The sequence below is a fragment of the Equus quagga genome, chromosome 16 (assembly GCF_021613505.1).
Source record: "Equus quagga isolate Etosha38 chromosome 16, UCLA_HA_Equagga_1.0, whole genome shotgun sequence".
Classification (NCBI taxonomy): domain Eukaryota; kingdom Metazoa; phylum Chordata; class Mammalia; order Perissodactyla; family Equidae; genus Equus; species Equus quagga.
In genome coordinates, this window is record NC_060282.1 from 81958052 (window position 1) to 81977687 (window position 19636).

Genomic DNA, 19636 nt, shown 5'->3' on the forward strand with positions numbered 1-19636 from the left:
TCAGAGTTCTATAAATTTCAAATCATTTTGAATATTTTAGGTCGTGGCAAGACACTCAGATTTTATCCTGAGAATGTTGGGATATTAGTGACGTGTCTCAAGCAGAAAAAACATTTATATTCTAGAAAGATCACTGTGGCTGCAGAGTTGAGGATGGACTCTAGAGGGGCAGAATTGAGACAGGATCTTGATGAGGAGGCTATTGCAGGAGTTGATGCGACAGATAATGCTACTTGTCTTAGCACTGTAGCAGTGGATAGGAAAAGGTATGGTCAGATTTGGGCTATGTATCTATGGCAGGAATCTACAAGCACTTACCTGATGAACTGGATATGAGATGTGAGGAAGAGGCAGGAGTGAATAACAATTCCTACCTAGATATCTTTCCTGAGGAACTGGAAGAACATGGAAATGAGGACTCCTGGAGAGAGCAGATTTGAGTGTTGAAAACTAAATGCTCCATTGTGGAAATGTGATAGTTGAGATGCAATGGAACATTCAAATGAAGACTTTGAGAAAAAAGTTTGATACTCATGCAGAAGATACAAATATGAGGGACAGCAGCATATAGATGTTATTGAAAGTGATAAAACTGAGTGAGCTCACTAAGGCAAGAACATAAATACAGAAAAGAGAAGAACCAAGAAAAAGCCCTGATAGAAAAGTAGCTAGTGAAAAAGCCAGCAAAATAGGAAGAAAACAAAGCGAGTCTAGAAACAAACGTACATATTTCAAAAAGAAGGGAATAGTCAAACTACCAAAGTTGCAAAGATATGTAAGAAAAGGACAGGAACTTTTCAAGAATTTTCAGAGGCGAGGGAGGGAAGGGTAGCCTTTTTCAACAGGGTGAGAAGAAAATAGGATGGGAAGAAGTGTGTAAAGGCAGTTCCTTTAAGGAGTCTCTTCGAAGGGGAGCCAAGAAATGGAGAATAACTGCAAAGAAATTAAAAAAAGAAATGCAAGGTCAAGGGAAATTTCATCGTTTTTAAATTTTAAAGATGGATAATGTTAAGGCAGAATATTATGGTGATGAGAATGTTCTGGTACACGGAGAAATTGCTGAGAGAAAGAGCAAATTGGGCTACTCTTTTCTGCTTCTGGATAGTAGAGTTGTGAAACTGAAGCTAATTCAGACATTTTAAAAAATAGAAAGACCAGAGAATAAAACTTTTCGATGTCCTTTAGTGATTTTTTTGTGGTGTTTAACAATGGTCTTCATTACATGCTGACTAAGTCTTCACTCATATGATGTTTTGTAACATTTTACAACTGCAGAGAGATGATGGAGCGAGACGAGAAGACTTAGACACTTGTCACTCTACATATTGCTTGGACTTTTTTTAAAAAATCAAATCTTGTAAAGAGCCTCTAAGCTAATAAAAGGTTACAACCACTTCTGAAACATGAGGTGAATTTAACGTCTCTTGCCTTAACAGAAAAGTAGCTGATGAAAGTATTCGAAAATTCCAGAAAATGAATGTCACAAAATTGGGTAGTAAAATATAAAAATCTTGCTATAAACTAAGGAAAGATCAAGCCTTGGGAAGTCAGAAAACCTTTTCCTAGTTGGTGGATTGTTACTGTGTGGACAAGGCTACTACAGGAAGCAATAAAACCTCTATGAGCACAGTGACAATGACCTAAGTGTTTGACTGTACAGTTTGCAGCCTGTACACATCAGCCGTGTAAGTGAGGGTTCATTGACACCATATTGGCTCGCTCTTTGAAAACGCGTCATTTCAGCAGAGTGAAGAGTGGAAAGGAATCAGGATTTTTTTTTGTTATTATTATTAAAGTTATGATAGTTGACAACCTTGTGAAATTACAGTTGTACATCATTATTAGTCATGTTGTAGGTACACCACTTCACCCCTAGCGCCCTCCCCCCACTCCCCTTTCCCCTGGTAACCACCGATCAGTTCTCTTTGTCCATATGTTAACTACCACCTATGAGTGGAGCCATACAGAGTTCGTCTTTCTCTGTCTGGCTTATTTCACTCAACATAATACCCTCAAGGTTTATCCATGTTGTTGTGAATGGGATAACTTTGTCCTTTTTTATGGCTGAGTAGTATTCCATTGTATATATATATACCACATCTTCTTTATCCAATCATCAGTTGCTGGGCACTTAGGTTGGTTCCATGACTTGGCTATTGTGAATAATGCTGCAATGAACATAGGGGTGCATGGAACTTTTGGAATTGCTGATTTCAGGTTCTTAGGATAGATATCCAGTAGTGGGATGGCTGGGTCATAAGGTATTTCTATTCTTAACTTTTTGAGGAATCTCCATACTGTTTTCCATAGTGGCTGCACCAGTTTGCATTCCCACCAACAGTGTACGAGGGTTCCTTTTTCTCCACAGCCTCTCCAGCATTTGTCACTCTTGGTTTTGATATTTTTGCCATTCTAACAGGTGTAAGGTGATATCTTAGTGTAGTTTTGATTTGCATTTCCCTGATGATTAGTGATGATGAGCATCTTTTCTTGTGTCTATTGGCCATCCGTATATCTTCTTTGGAGAAATATCTGTTCATGTCCCCTGCCCATTTTGTAATTGGGTTGTTTGATTTTTTATTGTTGAGTTGTGTGAGTTCTTTGTATATTATGGAGATTAACCCTTTGTCGGATAAATAACTTGGAAATATTTTTTCCCAACTTAGTGGGCTGTTTTTTTGTTTCAATCCTGTTTTCCCTTGCCTTGAAGAAGCTCTTTAGTCTGATGAAGTCTCATTTGTTTATTCTTTCTATTGTTTCCCTCATGTGAGGGGTTATGGTGTCCGAAAAGACTCTTTTGAAGCTGATGTCAAAGAGTGTACTGCCGATATTCTCTTCTAGAAGACTTATTGTTTCAGGCCTAATCTTTAGGTCTTTGATCCATTTTGAGTTTATTTTAGTAAATGGTGAAAAAGAATGGTTGATTTTCATTCTTTTACATGTGGCTGTCCAGTTTTCCCAGAACCATTTGTTGAAGAGACTTTCTTTTCTCCATTGTAGGCCCTCTGCTCCTTTGTCAAAGATTAGCTGTCCATAGATGTGTGGTTTTATTTCTGGGCTTTCAATTCTGTTCCATTGATCTGTGCATCTGCTTTTGTACCAGTATCATGCTGTTTTGATTACTGTAACTTTGTAGTATGTTTTGAAGTCAGGGATTGTGATGCCTCCAGCTTTGTTCTTCTTTCTCAGGATTGCTTTAGCTATTCGGGGTCTTTTGTGGCCCCATATGAATTTTAGGATTCTTTGTTCAATTTCTGTAAAGAATGACATTGGAATTCTGATTGGGATAGCGTTGAATCTGTAGATTGCTTTAGGTAGTGTGGACATTTTAACTATGTTTATTCTTCCAATCCATGTGCATGGAATGTCTTTCCATCTCTTTATGTCATTGTCGATTTCTTTCAAGAAGGTCTTGTAGTTTTCATCGTATAGATCTTTCACTTCCTTGGTTAAATTTATCCCAAGATATTTTATTCTTTTTGTTGCAATCATGAATGGGATTGAGTTCTTGAGATCTTTTTCTGTTAGTTCATTGTTAGCATATAGAAATGCTACTGATTTATGTATGTAGATTTTATACCCTGCAACTTTGCTGTAGTTGTTGATTATTTCTAATAGTTTTTCTATGGATTCTTTGGGGTTTTCTACATATAAGATCATGTCGTCTACAAACAGCGAGAGTTTTACTTCTTCATTGTCTATTTGGATTCCTTTTATTTCTTTTTTCCTGCCGAATTGTTCTGGCCAAAACCTCCAGTACTATGTTGAATAAGAGTGGTGAAAGTGGGCACTCTTGTCTTGTTCCTGTTCTGAGAGGGATGGGTTTCAGTTTTTGTCCGTTGAGTATGATGTTGGCTGTGGGTTTGTCATATATGGCCTTTATTATGTTGAGGTACTTTCCTTCTATACCTATTTTATTGAGGGTTTTTATCATAAATGGATGTTGGATCTTGTCGAATGCTTTCTCTGCATCTATTGAGATGATCATGTGGTATTTGTTTCTCATTTTGTTAATGTAGTGAATCACGTTGATTGACTTGCGGATGTTGAACCATGCCAGGAATCAGGATTTTTATTTTAAACCACAAATTGTTTTCCCTTTTCAAAGATAAAGTATTAAATGAGTAAAATCTATTGTTGTAAGAATCAAGATAATAGTTGAAACGAGTCAGCCTGAAGAACGTTCCTAGTATCCTGGATTAGTGAAACATGAGTCTATGCTTATCCAAGGCGAAGGAAGAAAAGAATAAGCAGAACTCTTCAGATGACTGAGCATGATGGAGCTGGAGCAACTTACGATGATGCCATAGATTGGCGGCACTGACTGTATTTGGCCATCTGATCACGATGCGGTTTTTATTTTTGTTTTTCTTTTTTTGGACACTTCGAAGCATAACACCACAGAATACTGACAATACCTTCTTACACACTTGCAAATTGAGGAAGACCATGAAGGAAAGTATTCAATACTCCAAGGCCCCAAACACTCCACTAACTCCCAAATATTCAGCTCTTTGAGCTAAATTGTGCTTTATTTACCTCCTAGAATCATTTGGTTGATAATTATCATGTTGCTTAATATTACTGAAAATTACTCACCCACAACCCACTACCAACTCCCTGTTCCTTTGCCTATAAAAGTTCCTGCCACAGAATTAGGCACAGGGCAATCGGTACATGAGAACAAAACATGCTGTCTTCATCTACTGATAACATTGGTTCCAAAATCAGGAGGCTTTCCTAACAAATTAAATGCTAAAGTCAGAAGACTGTGTAATTTTGATGTCTCTGAATGCTTGTTAATACTCTGATTTTTATGCTATAAAAAACTAAAAATACTGATTTCTTTATGAAGCAGAAAAGGAAAGAAATCTCCCATTACTTTCCTTTATATTAAATAGAGTTATTAGCATTAAGAAAGGGCTTACATGGGGCTGGCCAGTGGTGTAGGAGTTAAGTTTGCATGTTCCACTTTGGTAGTCCGGGGTTCCTGGGTTCGGATCCTGGGCACGGAGCTACACACTGCTTATCAAGCCATGCTGTGGCAGGCATCCCACATATAAAGTAAAGGAAGATGGGTAAGATGTTAGCTCAGGGCCAATCTTCCTCAGCAAAAAGAGGAGGATCGGCAGTGGATGTTAGCTCAGGGCTAATGTTCCTAAAAAAAAAGAAAAGAAAAGAAAAGAAAGGGCTTACAACCTCACTTCTAAAGAGTTCATCTGATTTAAACATGTACCACAATCTCTCTTACAAAAATCAAACTATCCAAAAAGGGCAGGGACATGAAGCAGGCAGGATCAGATTGCTGGGAAGTTCATAAGATTCACCAAGATGTACAGAAGCAGAGTGAAGAGGGTCAGTGTAACCGAAGTGTCTAGGCAGGAGAGCAATGCAAAAATAGACCTCCTGGCACAACAGTTTTTGATACACCAATCAGCTCACACACATAAAAAATCTGGGAGCGATGTCAAAGCGAGGTGGACATTGGCTTGGTTTGCATGTGTTTTCTTTCCACTTAGGATTTTGTCCTACAGCAGCTGAACAGAAAGCATTCCAATCGAGCTGAACCAAACAAGCCATGAAAGTGCAGAATGTCCAGGACCCCGGTCACTCCATCTTCTGGGCTCAGGTCAGTCACGGGCTCCGTCCAGGAAGATGTTATTGTGTGGTGCTCTCCAATCCCTGCACACTTTTTCCTTTGTTTCCACAGCTCAACAAACTCAACTTTCCCTTATACTTCTTTCCAATGAGCTACTATCAATTTTTGTTTTTTTAAAGACAAATTCCTATACTTTTTTGTTTTTTTAAAGATGATTTCCTATATTTATTGTTGTATTTATTTATTTTTTAGAAATTTCACGTTTTTGTAACTGTGCCAGTATTTTTACTGAGGTATTGTGTCAGTTGGGGCTCTGCTTAGAACATGACACAGCTTCTGAATGGTCTGTCCTTAACTTTATTTCTCCATAACTCCCATCATTTACTATAATATTCCCTTCTACCTCAGTCTTGATTGCAGGACAATGAGCAGGAAGGCCAGGGTTTCCAGAGTCCTTCGACAAGTCTTTGGGTTTTTTTTTGTGTGTGTGCGTGTGTGTGTGTGTGTGTGTGTGATAGAGAGAGAGAAGGAGAGAGAGAACAGAGGGAGGGAGGGAGAGCTGCTCCAGAAAGCCAAGGACTAAAATATACGACCACATTAGCTCTTGCTGCTTTAACTTGTTCATAGTGTTCAATCAACATTCAAGGGTTATAGTTATTCACAAAGGAGCCAAGGTTTGAAGATTGGGAAAGAAGGCCACATTTAGACATTAAAATCTGGTCTCATATTCAACCCATTTTTTCCCGAAACATAGGTGAGATTTATTTTTATGAAGATGCTTATATATAGTTTTCAACAAATGTCAACATACAATTCAGTTAAACAAGAACCAAGAAGGTTGCCTTGTCTCATAGGGTTGCAACAACTGAGCGTTCTCCCTGTTCTTTATGTCTAACTCTGTGACTGCCATAAACATATCATGTAGTAGATTTCCTCTTAGTGTCTGCCTCTCCCAGAGGACTCAGAGCTGTTATAGACAAGGCAACAAGCATTATATATCATCGTACCCCTAACACAAGGCTTAGAACTCAAATGTTTGTTGAGTGAACAAATAAACAAGAAAATATTTATTGATGCAAATATTGATCTCCATCTCACAATTTGTCAACTGCTAATCTGAGGTGTCAGGATCTAATATACTATCCTCAAAGGACACCCACACTGCATGGTGTCATGGTTGATACATTGCCCGTCCTTCTACGTCTGTCCATTATTGCTACTCGATGGGGAACTTTGGAAGGTGCTCTTATGTACCTTCCAGAGATTATCATAATTTTTACACCTAATAGATGTTCAATAAATATTCTCTGAATACCTTATTTAAGGTTATCAGAGACAATTATTTATAAAAGAAGTCAGAAGCGAAAATTTCACTAGTTTTGGAATCCGGAAATCATATTCTAATATTTGAAATGATCTCTAGATAAATGACTGTTTTAGTGAGGGATTACAATATGCAAAATGAAAATAAACTTTAAAGAGTTAAGAAAATCCTTAAATCATAAATTGTTCATTCATTTGTATTATTGGTCATCATTTATAAAACTAATGCTTCATTTCTACCTTTTGATGATGAAAAAAGGCAAGGGAAATTTTTCTTAAGAGAGTTTGCCATCTACAAGACCAAGAAATAAGATTGCAGACATGCCATTTTTGGCAGTGCCTAAATTCTCAGAGGTTGGAATCATTAAATCACACTTAAGCATGAAAAATATCTAATGGAAATATAGAGATGAGGAATGATTTCTCCGCAGAAAAACAAAGTTTATTCTGGGTGCTGTGAAGGGCTGTGACTCAATATGATGCATTTTTTGTGTTGGTTTTCCCTTTGTGTTTCTCTCTGCTCCTTCTCTCTCCATTCTTGCAATTACATGCTTCAGTGATTTATGATGGCAGCAACAAATCACAGGTTCTGAAGCAATAAAAGGACTACATTAAAAAGTTCTACTCATCTGCAACATCTTCTGGTGATGGAGAAGTGACATTGTTGAAAAAAAATAAAGCTTTTCAATAGCACTCACAAAGCAAATGACTAAGCAATTGGCATGTCCTATACTCTGGAATCGAACAGATCCTGACATTAAATCAAGTTTTGCAGCATACTGACAAGTTTGAAGCCAGTCATCCTCCTTTGCTGTGAGATTCATCAGCTGAAATGCTTCTACTCTATCTTGAAGCGAACCACACAGAGCGTTCCGCAAAGAAGCTTGCTGTGCTCCAGGCTTTAAGATTTTTGTTGGTGGCATTGGTCAATCTACCCATTTTTTTCTCAGCTTTATTGAGATATAATTGACATGTAACACTGTGTAAGTTTAAGATGTACTGTGTGTTGATTTGATACACATATATATTTCAAAATGATTATTACAGTAAGGTTAGTTAATACCTCCATCACCACATTTGGTTATCTTCTATTTTTTGTGTGTGATGATAACTTTTAAGATTTACTATCTTAGCAACTTTCAAATATATGATACACTATTATTAACTATAGTCACCATACTGTACATTAGATCCCCAGAACTTATTTATCTTATACCCGGAAGTTTAGACTCTTTGACCAACATTTCCTTGTCTTCCCCACCCTTCAGGCCCTGGCAACCACCATTCTACTCTCTGTGTCTATGAGTCCAGCTTTTCTAGATTCCAGGTATGTATAAGTGAGATCATACAATATGTGTCTTTCTCCCCTGACTTATTTCGCTTAGCATAATGCTCTCAAAGTCCATCCATGTTGTCACAAAAGGCAGGATTTCCTTCTTTATATGGCTGAATAATATCCCATTTATATATTTATGTATGTATCACATTTTATATATATCACATATAATATATATATTATACCATATATATTCCACATTTTCCTTACCCATTCATCTGTGGATGGCCAATCTATTTAGAGATACAAGCATATCAGATAGAATCACCATTCAGGTGAGCGTTTCATCTTCCATGGAAGAGACAATGTGGTGTGAAATGTTCATAATACAGAGGTCTCCATCACCACTATGCATTAGAATCAGTTGGGGAAGTCTTTTAGAAAATATAGATTCCAAGCCATGGCCTGTGATTCCATTTCAGTTGGGTGAGGCTGAGGTGCAGGCATAACTACTTTCTAGAAGCTCCTCCAGTGGTTTTAAAGTACAGCCAGGACTGAGAACCAGTTCAACAGTGTAACCCAAAGGAACATGGACAAAGCCCTGACTCAGCAGACCTGAGGTCAACAGCCATTACAAGTCTCATTAGTTATGACTTTGAAATAACTCCTACAGTTAATATCTTTATAGAAAAGTGGTTTTACTATAGGACTTCTAAGATGGCTAACAACTGTAAAGACCCTATTGCTCTGCTAAAGCTTTAAACAAGCTACCTCAACAGCAAAGATGCTCGTGAGTCACTAAAATTTGCCTTTGTTACTGACCTATCAATATATTTTCAATCTCAAAAGGAAATGCTATCCATAGTTCTAACAGTGGCAACTCCTCTTAAAAATATTTAGGGAAACAGGGGCCAGCCCCGTGGCTAAGTGGTTAGGTTCACGTGCTCTGCATTGGTGGCCCAGGGTTTCGCCGATTCAGATCCTGGGCATGGACATGGCGCCGTTGATCAGGCCATGCTGAGGCGGCATCCCACATAGCACAACCAGAAGGACCTGCAACTAAAATATACAACTATGTACTGGGGGCTCTTTATGGAGAAGAAGAAGAAGAAAAAAAAAAGATTAGAAACAGATGTTAGCTCAGGTGCCAATCTTCAAAAAAAAATTTCAGAAAACACCAAAAAGACCTATGCCACAATATCTGTGTTTCATCTCAGAAGGAGAAAGATGTTGAGGAAATCCTTGTCTGCTGGCCTCCACAAGTTTTTTAGTGTTTGCCTCATACAGTAGTGCTCCCTACCCATGGGGGATATGTTCCAAGACCCCCAGAAGATGCATGAAACTGTGGGTAGTACCAGACCCTATATACTAAGTTCTTTTCACTCAAAGGAGGCACTTCACTGCTTCTCTTTGGCATATCAGAATTGCCAGTGTCAGTACTCTTGAGCAATGGAGACGTTAAGTAAAATAGAGGTTATTGGGATACAAGCACTGTGATGCCATGACAGTCAATCTGATAACCAAGACAGTGACTGATGGGCAGGTAGTGGATACAGTGGATACACTGGACAAAGGGATGACTCATGTCCTGGGCAGGTGGAGTGGGACTGCGCAAGATTTCATCATGCTACTCAGAACAGCACATGACTTAAAATTTATGAATTATTTCTGGAATTTTCCATTTAATATCTTTGACTGCAGTTGACCACAGGTAACTGAGACCTCTGATAAGGGGGGACTGCTGTATTGTTACTGTAAATGTGTATTGTTAAAAACTCGATGACACTTTTCTGTAACAACTAATTATGAATAAATTTACTCAATACTACATATAACTGAATGTTTATAAGAAAAAAGTAAATTTCCGGACCCAAATGCTAAATAACGTTAAAGAGCAGCTTGAGAATGCAGTAAAATACTGCCTCTTGAATGTATTACAGATACTCCTGTAGTTATAATAATTATGGTCCACCAGGAACCTAGAATCTGGTAAATCAGGGATTGTGGAAAAAAATAAAAGACCCTCCAGCAGCAAGCATTATCCAGAGCCAAGGTCAGCCAGGAACTGAGGGAGGAAAGTCACATTAAAACTTGATTTTGGACGAGGATGCCAACATATGGCCGTCAATGATGCTCCTCATTAGTCAGTCACCTATCGAGGGCACATTGTTAGTCATAACATAACAATGTGTCAACACTCTTAGTTCGTCATGCTTTTTGCAAATGGAATTTTCCATTGCATTGATACACTATCTTAAAGTGCTATTATCAAATGAAAATGGATGCTCAAACAGCCTTCAGGAAAGTTCTCTGTAGTTTCCATATATCGAGAATATGTTTTTAAAAAAGGAAATATAAAAAACGAAACTTTTAATTTTAGTGGTTTTGCATCAGTTCCACAGGGATTCAGTTCTATAGGTGTGTTACGGCATGCACCGATTCTAAGCACTGAAGCTGAGCTTCGAGCTCACCTAAGGCTCCCCAGTTTGTACTAGTTGCTTTTTCAACAACAAAAAGGCCATCATGACAAAGTGATTTTGTCACCTACTAGATAAAAGTGTTCCATAAATTTGGATTTGCCAGCGTGAGACTGTAATGGGGAAAGCCAAGCAGTTATTTATGTGCTTCCAATTCTGTGCCGATGCGTTACAATGAACACAAGCCACTCTTACCTACTTCAAATACTTCACTTCAAGTTAGTGGAGCTGTTCAAAACTAGAATGCTGAAAGACATTCAAAAACCAGTTATTTTTTTACTAGAGAAAGAAAAATCTAGCCGCAAATAGGCTAAAAACAGAATAGGGTAGAAGAGAATAAAATGTTATTAAAGAAGAAACCAAGAAGATCTGGAGCTGCCACGCGTTGCCGGTGCTTTCAAGGATTATACTTATTTCTGGTCTTTTTCCCTTTAAGGCCATACTTTCCAACTTTGATTACACATCACATTTGCCGAGGGATTTTTTTTTAAGTAGCAATTTACAAGCGTCATCCTCAGAGGTTCAGACTTAATTGGTCTTGGGTGGGCATCAGTATATCTTAAAAGCACTCCGGGAGATTCTAACGTGTAGTTAGGGTACAGACCATTGCCTCCTAGCATATCATTGACGGTATTTTCTACAAATCCAAAACAGCAAAATTAACCCAATAACCCATGCGACCTGCAACAATGATATTAAATAGGCCACCAAATGCTATAAGTTTGCATGGTAGAAAACCTCCTTGATCCATCTTTTTCAGACTTGTTACATGCTACAATTATCCATATGACTAGGTGGTTCCTGATTTACTGCCAGGGCATCTGTAGTCCCCACAAGGCCTCATGTCATCGGAGACTTTTAAGGGGCACATATGTGGGGGACGGGGAACAAATTTAACAGTTCTTAGAGGATGCCTTACGTCTTACACATGATGCGTAAGGGCTGTGCTTTAGAAAAGGAGTCTGAGGAACTCAAATCCTGCCCATCTCATCTGGGAGGAAAGGACCAAAGGGTTTGGACAATTTTAAATTAAAGTGTTGTAAAAATCTCACAGATTTGTATTATTTCCTCTTGCTGGCTATAAGATTACGTCTCATCAGATAACAAAGAAGTTTTTTAGAGTACATTGGAAGTGCTATTGTTCAAAACCAGTGGGAATTTTTGAGTTCTATATCTTCATTTCTGCTCCTTATCTTTATCTTTCTTGAAGGCACGTGCTGCAGTGATGAAGGAGGAAGGGAAGTGGAAAGGAGGAAGGAAGAGATAAGGGAGAGGACCACACTGTCATTCCAGAGGCGTTTCATGGCAATTACAAAGCTGAAAGATTTATCTCTTGTTTTCGTTTCTGTTCATTTGTTTGTTTATAGCTAAAATCACAACAAGGACAACGCGTGGAAGTTAGTTTCCTGCCCCGTGAGTTTTGTCAACATGAAATCCTAAAGTATTTTCACAGTGTAAATAAGGAAGCTTACTTTCACGGTACTTGAGAGGCATGGACCACATCTGTCAATCGTTGGCCAAACCCATCTTTCATTTCATCCTGTGGAGAGTCACATCAGTTTGACATTTCCCCTCTCCTTTCCTTGTCTCTCCTCAACCGGAGTTCTGTGCTTGCACCAGAGCAGAAAGTGTCTAGAGCTGTTTGACTGTGTAGTTAGCAGTCCCCTCTCCCCGCTCCACAGGCACACATCTTCATAAACAGGGACTCAATCACAATATCAATATGGCATTGAATCCTCGTTATTTCTTGAGAGCCTCTGCTTGGCATAGACTGCATCCTGTCCTAGGGTCCACATTGACTTATGTTCTAAAAGGAAAACTTGCATTTCTAGTCTGTGTAACCAAAAAAACTATTTTCAAGCCTTAAGTGTGTTACTGTCATTATATGGAAGAATGGTTTAAACATTTTGACCCAAATGTAGGGTTAAATTTTGACCTCTTTTAACCTTAGACCTGAGTTAATAGCACTTTTATACCAACTTGAAATAATCTAGGCTGGTCAAACTTGCATATTAAATATGTCTGTATTATTCTTAAATATTGTTTGAAATGTAAACGAATGTGGTTTCAGGAAGTTGGAAATATTCCAGCCTATCAAACCCACCAAAGCAATTTCCAGGCTAATTGTTCCTGGCTTTAGTTTCCCAGAATTATACGTATAATTTTCCAGTGTTCAGCTCTTCTAAAGACAGTGATTGTGTTTTGTTTAGTCACCGTACAAACTTGGTGGGTTGAGTAAGAAGAAATTTACATTCACATGAAGTTCAGTCAGGGGATTTGGAACGACGTCTTTGGATGCTAGTAAACTAGCACTTGGTTTGAAAACTGGTAAATAAAGGGAGAGAAACAAGACGATATCTTGCTTTTCTATCTAAGCTAAACTGGACTAAGTATGAAAAGGGGCAGTTTCTCTTTATGGAAATATAACAGTTAATAGATGAGGAAGGATTGATCAAAAGTCACCATTTTGCTCGCCTAGGGAACTGATGGATTTGGACATTAGACTATTGCTGAAAGAGAGGCTGCCAGACAATATGTGCCTCTGACCGGAAGATTATACCATCCATCATGCAGTTTTAGCAAAATATCAAACCTAAACTGGACGAAGTCTACATGTTCAAGCACCAATTTACAGGAAACACAGCAAAACGAGAATATGCTAAATGACTTTATGGGATAAAACAAGCAATCCCAGACTGTAGGAAAATGTAAAGCATAAATAATAGGGTTTCCTCAACAAATATATTGGAGACAGAGAGAGAGAGAGAGAAGAGAGAGAATATGCAGGCTAAAAGAGACAAAAAGACGGCTCCTATTTACAGTATGCAGACCTCATTTGGACCCTGATTCAAACTACAAAAAAGTGAAATAAAAATGAAAGGTGTTTGGAATTTCAACACTGACTGACAGTTGAGGATATTGAGGAAATAATGTTAATTTTAAAAGATGTAATCATTTCAAGTGGTTATTTTTACAAGAAAAAGAGACCTCATTTTTAAGAGAGAGAAATTTATGTACATAGATGAAATAATTTAGTTGTTGAGATTTGCTTCAAAATCGTATGTGGAGTAGGAAGTGGGTAGGAGTGCAAATAAAATATGATCAGCCTTGAGTTTTTTGGGGTAGAACTGGCTGATAGCTACACGGATTTTTATCATCATATTTTTTTTTTCTGTTTAAATGTTCCATTAAAAATATTTGATTAAAAACATGTTGAGCCAATGGTTCTGGGAGAAACGATGTAGCCATTTATATAATAAGAGAAACCATTCTATCTGATGTTGCTTCCACATTCTATAGCTTAAAGTAAGTCCCTAGCATTAAAAAGTTATTGTTAATCTCCTCATTGCATATGTGGCCATGATCCTTCTCCTAAATAACTTGCCCACAACAGCAAAGTTCAAAGCCAGTTTTTCTTTTTACTTTACTCAGTAGCATGTTTTGCATTTGCTTCCCTGAGACCATATTTGCAAAGTTTTTATTAATTTACTTATTCATAAAACATTTACTGTGTTCCTTTTGTATACTATATACTGTGCTAGGTGTTAGGTTTTCAATGATAAGTAAGAATTAAGTCTCCACTTGAGGGAGAGATAGGCAATAGAGAAACCAAACATTGCAAAGGAATTAGTAGGCGCTGTGATAAAGGCTAGTAGAGGGTGGTATGGCAACCTGGAAGGAGCTACAGAGTGTAGATTTAGAGGGATCTTCTTATCAGTGTGACGCCTCTTCTGATCACAAATGACTTAGTGTGTGCTTGTTTGTGTAAGTACAAACAAGACATTCCAAGCAAAGCAAGCAGCACGTATAGAGACTGTGGCTGGGTCAGAAAAGAGTGGTTTTTCTAGGCATGTTCAAGGAAGCAGTTCGACAAGAGCAGGGCAAATAAAAGGCAGTGGTGACAAACGGGAGATGGAAAGTCATAGAGCAGGTCATGAAAGGCATCCATTTTCTCAGATGAAGAAAAAAGAAAGAGGAACAGGTTGGACCGGAGGATGATCAGCTCATTGTAGGATATGTTGAGTCTGAGGTGCTTAGGGAGATCCATGGGAGATGTTAGATGGATTTTACAGGGTGAAAGACTGGAAGAAAGAGCTAATCTGAAGATACATTAAGAGAATTGGTAGCATATATAAATGGAAGTGTGGTTTTAGAGTTAATAACATACAGAGAGTTGAGATAAGATTTGGATGCCTAGGAACAGAGGAGTGTGATTAATAAGGGGAATGGATGCAGGAAGAAGAATGAACTGAAGGCGTATTTTGCTGCATCTATGTTTGAATTCAGCTGACCCTGGCATGAGCATTGTGCTCTCTGTTTACAGTGGGCTTTTGCAAATGTGTACACTCTGAAAAAACTCTGCTCGGGAGGGTACAAGGGAAATTGTAATGTTGAGGCCAAAGTGTCTGGAAATAAACCATTGCTACCCTGGATTAGCTCTGTCTGCTCACGCGTAAGACATTACTGCTTGGTTCTGGGGGTATGGCTTGATTTGGCTCATCTGAGTCTGGAGTAATTGGCACTTGATTAATACATAATAATAAATACAATGAATACATTACATAATATAATGCTGACTATGGATATAGTTTGGCAAACTGATTTTCAATTATATTAGTTCTCAGTGAATTTTAGGAAGAATTATTAGGGGATAGTATTAAGTATTGTGAAAGACATTTGAGTATATTCAGGTCTCTAAGTTTGTCAAATTCCATTTTATATTTTATTTTTAACAGCTCATTTCACAACAGTTCCTAAATTCAAAATTAATCATATTGGAAAAAAAGGTTGTTTTTGCTATGTAAAAGGCAGTATTTACAAAATGGAGATGTCTTACATGCTCAGCCATTTTCTGTTCTCCCCTCCTCAGCCATTATGGGAGAGGGTTCTTTTAGCATAATAACATATGCTAAGAGGGATGATCAATAATTAGCAAAAGGAAATTTGCTTCCCTCTAAAGGGTCTGAGCTATGTAAGCCAAATTCTAAGGAAGAATAGCCAAGCTCTTCCATAATTTTTAGGAAAAAGGATGAAATTGCGGATATAAACTCAGTCGTTTCAGTACATCACAGAGATTACAAAGTTGAGATGAGTGGGGGAAATAGCAGCTCATTGACTCACTGACTCTCATATTACCTAATAAGTGCTTTTCTCAATATGAGAATACAAAAATGAAAGTTCTGCCTCTTATGAAAATAAAAAGACAGCTGTAATAATAAACAATTACAAAATGTTCATATTTTGATACACAGATTTATGGTCTGTCAATCAGTTATCACAGGCTTCAAATATTCTTTTTTGAAATGGTGACGCCATTAACCAATCAAAAATGCCTAAGCTGAGGAGATCTAGTTTTCCCAGCACCATTTGTTCAAGAGACTGTGCTTTACACATTGCATCACCTTGGCGCCATTGTGAAAGATCATTCTACCATGTACACGTGGGTTTACTTCTGAGCGCTCTATTCTGTTCCGTTGGTCCATATGTCCATCTTTGTGCCAGTACCATACTGTTCTGATTACTGCAGCTTTGTAATATGCCTTGGGGTCAAAATCTGTGAGGTCTGTTTGTTCTTTCTTGAGATTGTTTTGGCTATTTGGAGTCCTTTGTGGTTCCACGTGAATTTTAAGGGTTTTTTTCCTAATTTTGCAAAAAATGCAATTAGCATTTTGATACAGATTGTATTGAACTGTAGATCCTTTTAGATAGTATGAACATTTTAACAATTTTGTGTCTTCCAATAAATGGACATGAGATATCTTTCCAGTTTCTTGTGTCTTCATTAATTTCTTTCAGCAATATTTTGTAGTTTTCAATGTACAAGTCTTTTCCTCCTTGGTTCAGTTTATTCTTGAATATTTTATTCTTTTTGACACAATTGTAAATGGAATTGTTTTCTTAATTTCCTTAGAGATTATTTGTTGTTAGTGTGTAGAAATGCAACTGATTTTTGTATATATGCAAAAGAATGAAGTTAGGTCCTTATCTTACACCATATACAAAAATCAACTCAAAATGAATTAATAACTTCAACATAAGACCTGAAACTATAAAAGTCCTAGCAGGAAACATAGGGCAAAAGCTTTATAACACTTGTCTTGGCAAAGATTTCTTGGCTATGAGACCAAAAGCACAGGCAACAAAAGCAAAAATAAAAAAGTGAGCCTACATCAAAAGAAAAAGGAAAGGAAACAATCAACAAAATGAAAAGGTGATCTATGAATGGGATAAAATATTTGCAAACTATATATGATAAGGGATTAACATCCAAAATATATTAAAAAAACCTCCTGCAACTCAACAGCAAAGAACAAATTAAAAAAACTCCTCAAATACACAGTTAAAAAAATGAGAAAAAAAGTTGAACAGACGTTTCTCCAAAGAAGACATACAAATGGCCAACAGGTACATGAAAAGATATTCAACATCGCTAAGCATCAGGGAAATGTAAATCAAAACCACAATGAGATAATCCCTCATACATGTCAGCATGGCCATTATAAACAAACAGAAAATAACAAGTGTAAGGAGTTTGGCTAAAAACTTTCTTATTTTAATATCTCTGCTATAATATGAGTCTGTAATAAGTAATTACTCTAAAATTAAAATATATTCATGTAGAAGGAAACAAATGCTATCTTCCCAAGAAGAATCGGGGAGAGGAAACCATGGCAAAAAAAGCCTAGAGGAGATCAATAGAACCTCTGGAAAACAGAATTAAAAAGAAGTAAGTCCTGACCATTGAGATGTAAGCTACACAAAAATATTAAAAATTATTCTCAAAGAAGAAGTTACATACATATGTAAAAATAAGCAAACGCATAAAAAGATAGCCTATTGCAGAGATGTGTTAGGGCCGCCGTCGTAAAATACCACAGACTGGGAGGTTTAAACAATAAGAAATTTATCATCTCACAGTCTGGAGGCTGGAAGCCCGAGACCCAGGTGTCTGCAGGTGTGGTTTCTCCTAAGGTCTCTCTCCTTGGCTGCCTCCTCACTGCGTCCCTGTGTGGCCTTTCTTGGGGTGAGCTCATCCCCCCAAGTGTGTCTCCCTCTTGTTATAAGGACTCCAGTCATATGGGATTGGGCCCGCCCTGATGGGCTCATTTTAACCTAATCACATCCCTGAAAGACCCCATCTCCAAGTACAGATGCATTGTGAGGTATTGGGGTTAGGACCTCAACATAGTTGTTTTGAAGCACATGATTCAGCCCGTCATACCTATAACTATACAAATGTTTGGACAACAAACGTAAATGGTTCAAACTATTCTTTAAAGATATGATACATTTTGGGAGGCTCAAAGCAATACCTAAATATTTGTTGCTTAGAGAGACACAATTAAAACAAATAATATATTCAATTTTTGTTTGTGTTTTTTTAAATTTGGTTTGAAATAAACATCATGAAAGTTTATAGCACTGAAAGATCCTATTAACATCAGTAAAAAAAAAAGAGTAGAATGCAAAAATTATGCTAAATTGAACCAAGAATCTTTGGATAATTTTATTAGCCAGAATCCCACAGGAAAAGACGGCAAACTCAATAGAGCACAACTGAAGAAAGTTAATGACGAAATTACTTACAAAAGGAAGGGGGGGCAGGGATCAGGACGAAACAACAAAGCTGGTGAAGCCCTGCACACAAGCACAAAGGGAAATTGCCATCATCTCTAGTCCTAGAGGAGAGCAAATGGTCTCACCAAACCCTTTAGAAGCCACAAATAAAGTCAGCTGTTGCCGGAGCCTGGGCTGGGCAGGGAGAGAGCGGGAGGAGTGAATACTGGTCTGCACTCTCCTTCTGCCTCCCATCTCTTGCAGTTGCCTTCCACTGGCTAAAACAAGCACAAGCCAGAGGCAAGGGAGTGGAGAAGACAGTGTACAGGCTCTCCTTTCTGGAACCCAGAAGAAGGCAGAAAAGGGAGAAGGAATCGAGACAGGGGAAAGGGAATTGGGAGGTAGTGAAGAATCAGTAATGACCACTTCTTTATGCCGATTGGCATCCATTCCTGCCCTTTGTGTGTGTGTGTGTGTGTGTGTGTGTGAACTCCTGTCTCAACTTAGGGAAAATGCAGGTGCCATCAGGTAATGTATTATTGCATGGTGATTTCTGTCTTCAACTTAGGGAAAACACAAAGTGCCATCAAATGTTTTGTGGCAGTGTGATTTCAATTCTGCCACAGACCTGCCTAGAATAGAAACTGTAATGGTAGCTACCGCAGTACATTCCAATTACGTACACGATTAAACAGCTTGAAACATAGCTGCTCAGTTCCCAATCCATAGACGATCATGAAGCCTAAACTTATACCTCAGTAGCTTCCTTCTATCATGTATTCATGTTCTCGCTATCCCCTTCCAGCACCTCAGCTGCTTGGTTTTGACTTTTTTTAATTTGGTGGAGTGCACAAAATCTTCATTTCCATAATTCTTTTGACTCAAAATCAGGTTTACATACTTTTGTAAAAACTGATGGAATAAATAATAGTTAACATTTACTGAGCTCTTCATATGAGCCATCACAGTGACAAGAGCTTAATCTCTTTCTAAATCTTTCAGATAATCCCAACATCTCTCATTTTACAAATGAAGAAACAGGTTCAGCAAACTTTAATAATGTGCCCAAAGGTCCTCATCAAGTAAGTAGCAAATAATCTAGCTCCAAGGCTTGTCGTGTTTCTCACAACTCACGTGGCTTTTGGACTGTCTTGTACCAAAAAATTGTTTCTTCCATTATTTTAACAAAGAAAAGAAAGCACAAACAACACACAAACTACAAGATGTTAATACTACATAAATTCTTAAACTTTGAAAATAAAAATTGAATATTTGTTTCTTTCTGTATATTCTCTTGTGAGTTTTGCTCACTAATAAAGATATTTGGCCATACATCTATCTGTCTACAAATGTCTTATCTTAAAAACAAATTCTGACAAATAAGGATTTCTCTTTAAGATTGGA

The 19636-nt window shown here is 37.7% G+C and overlaps 1 long non-coding RNA gene across 1 annotated transcript; it reads left to right on the plus strand.

Annotated features, from left to right (window-relative positions):
• Window positions 1-5551: 5551 nt before the first annotated feature.
• On the plus strand, window positions 5552-11986 carry LOC124227899 (uncharacterized). Its single transcript, XR_006885583.1, has 3 exons — window positions 5552-5629; window positions 8191-8249; window positions 11886-11986. It is a non-coding gene; the product is annotated as an uncharacterized LOC124227899 (long non-coding RNA).
• Window positions 11987-19636: the final 7650 nt, after the last annotated feature.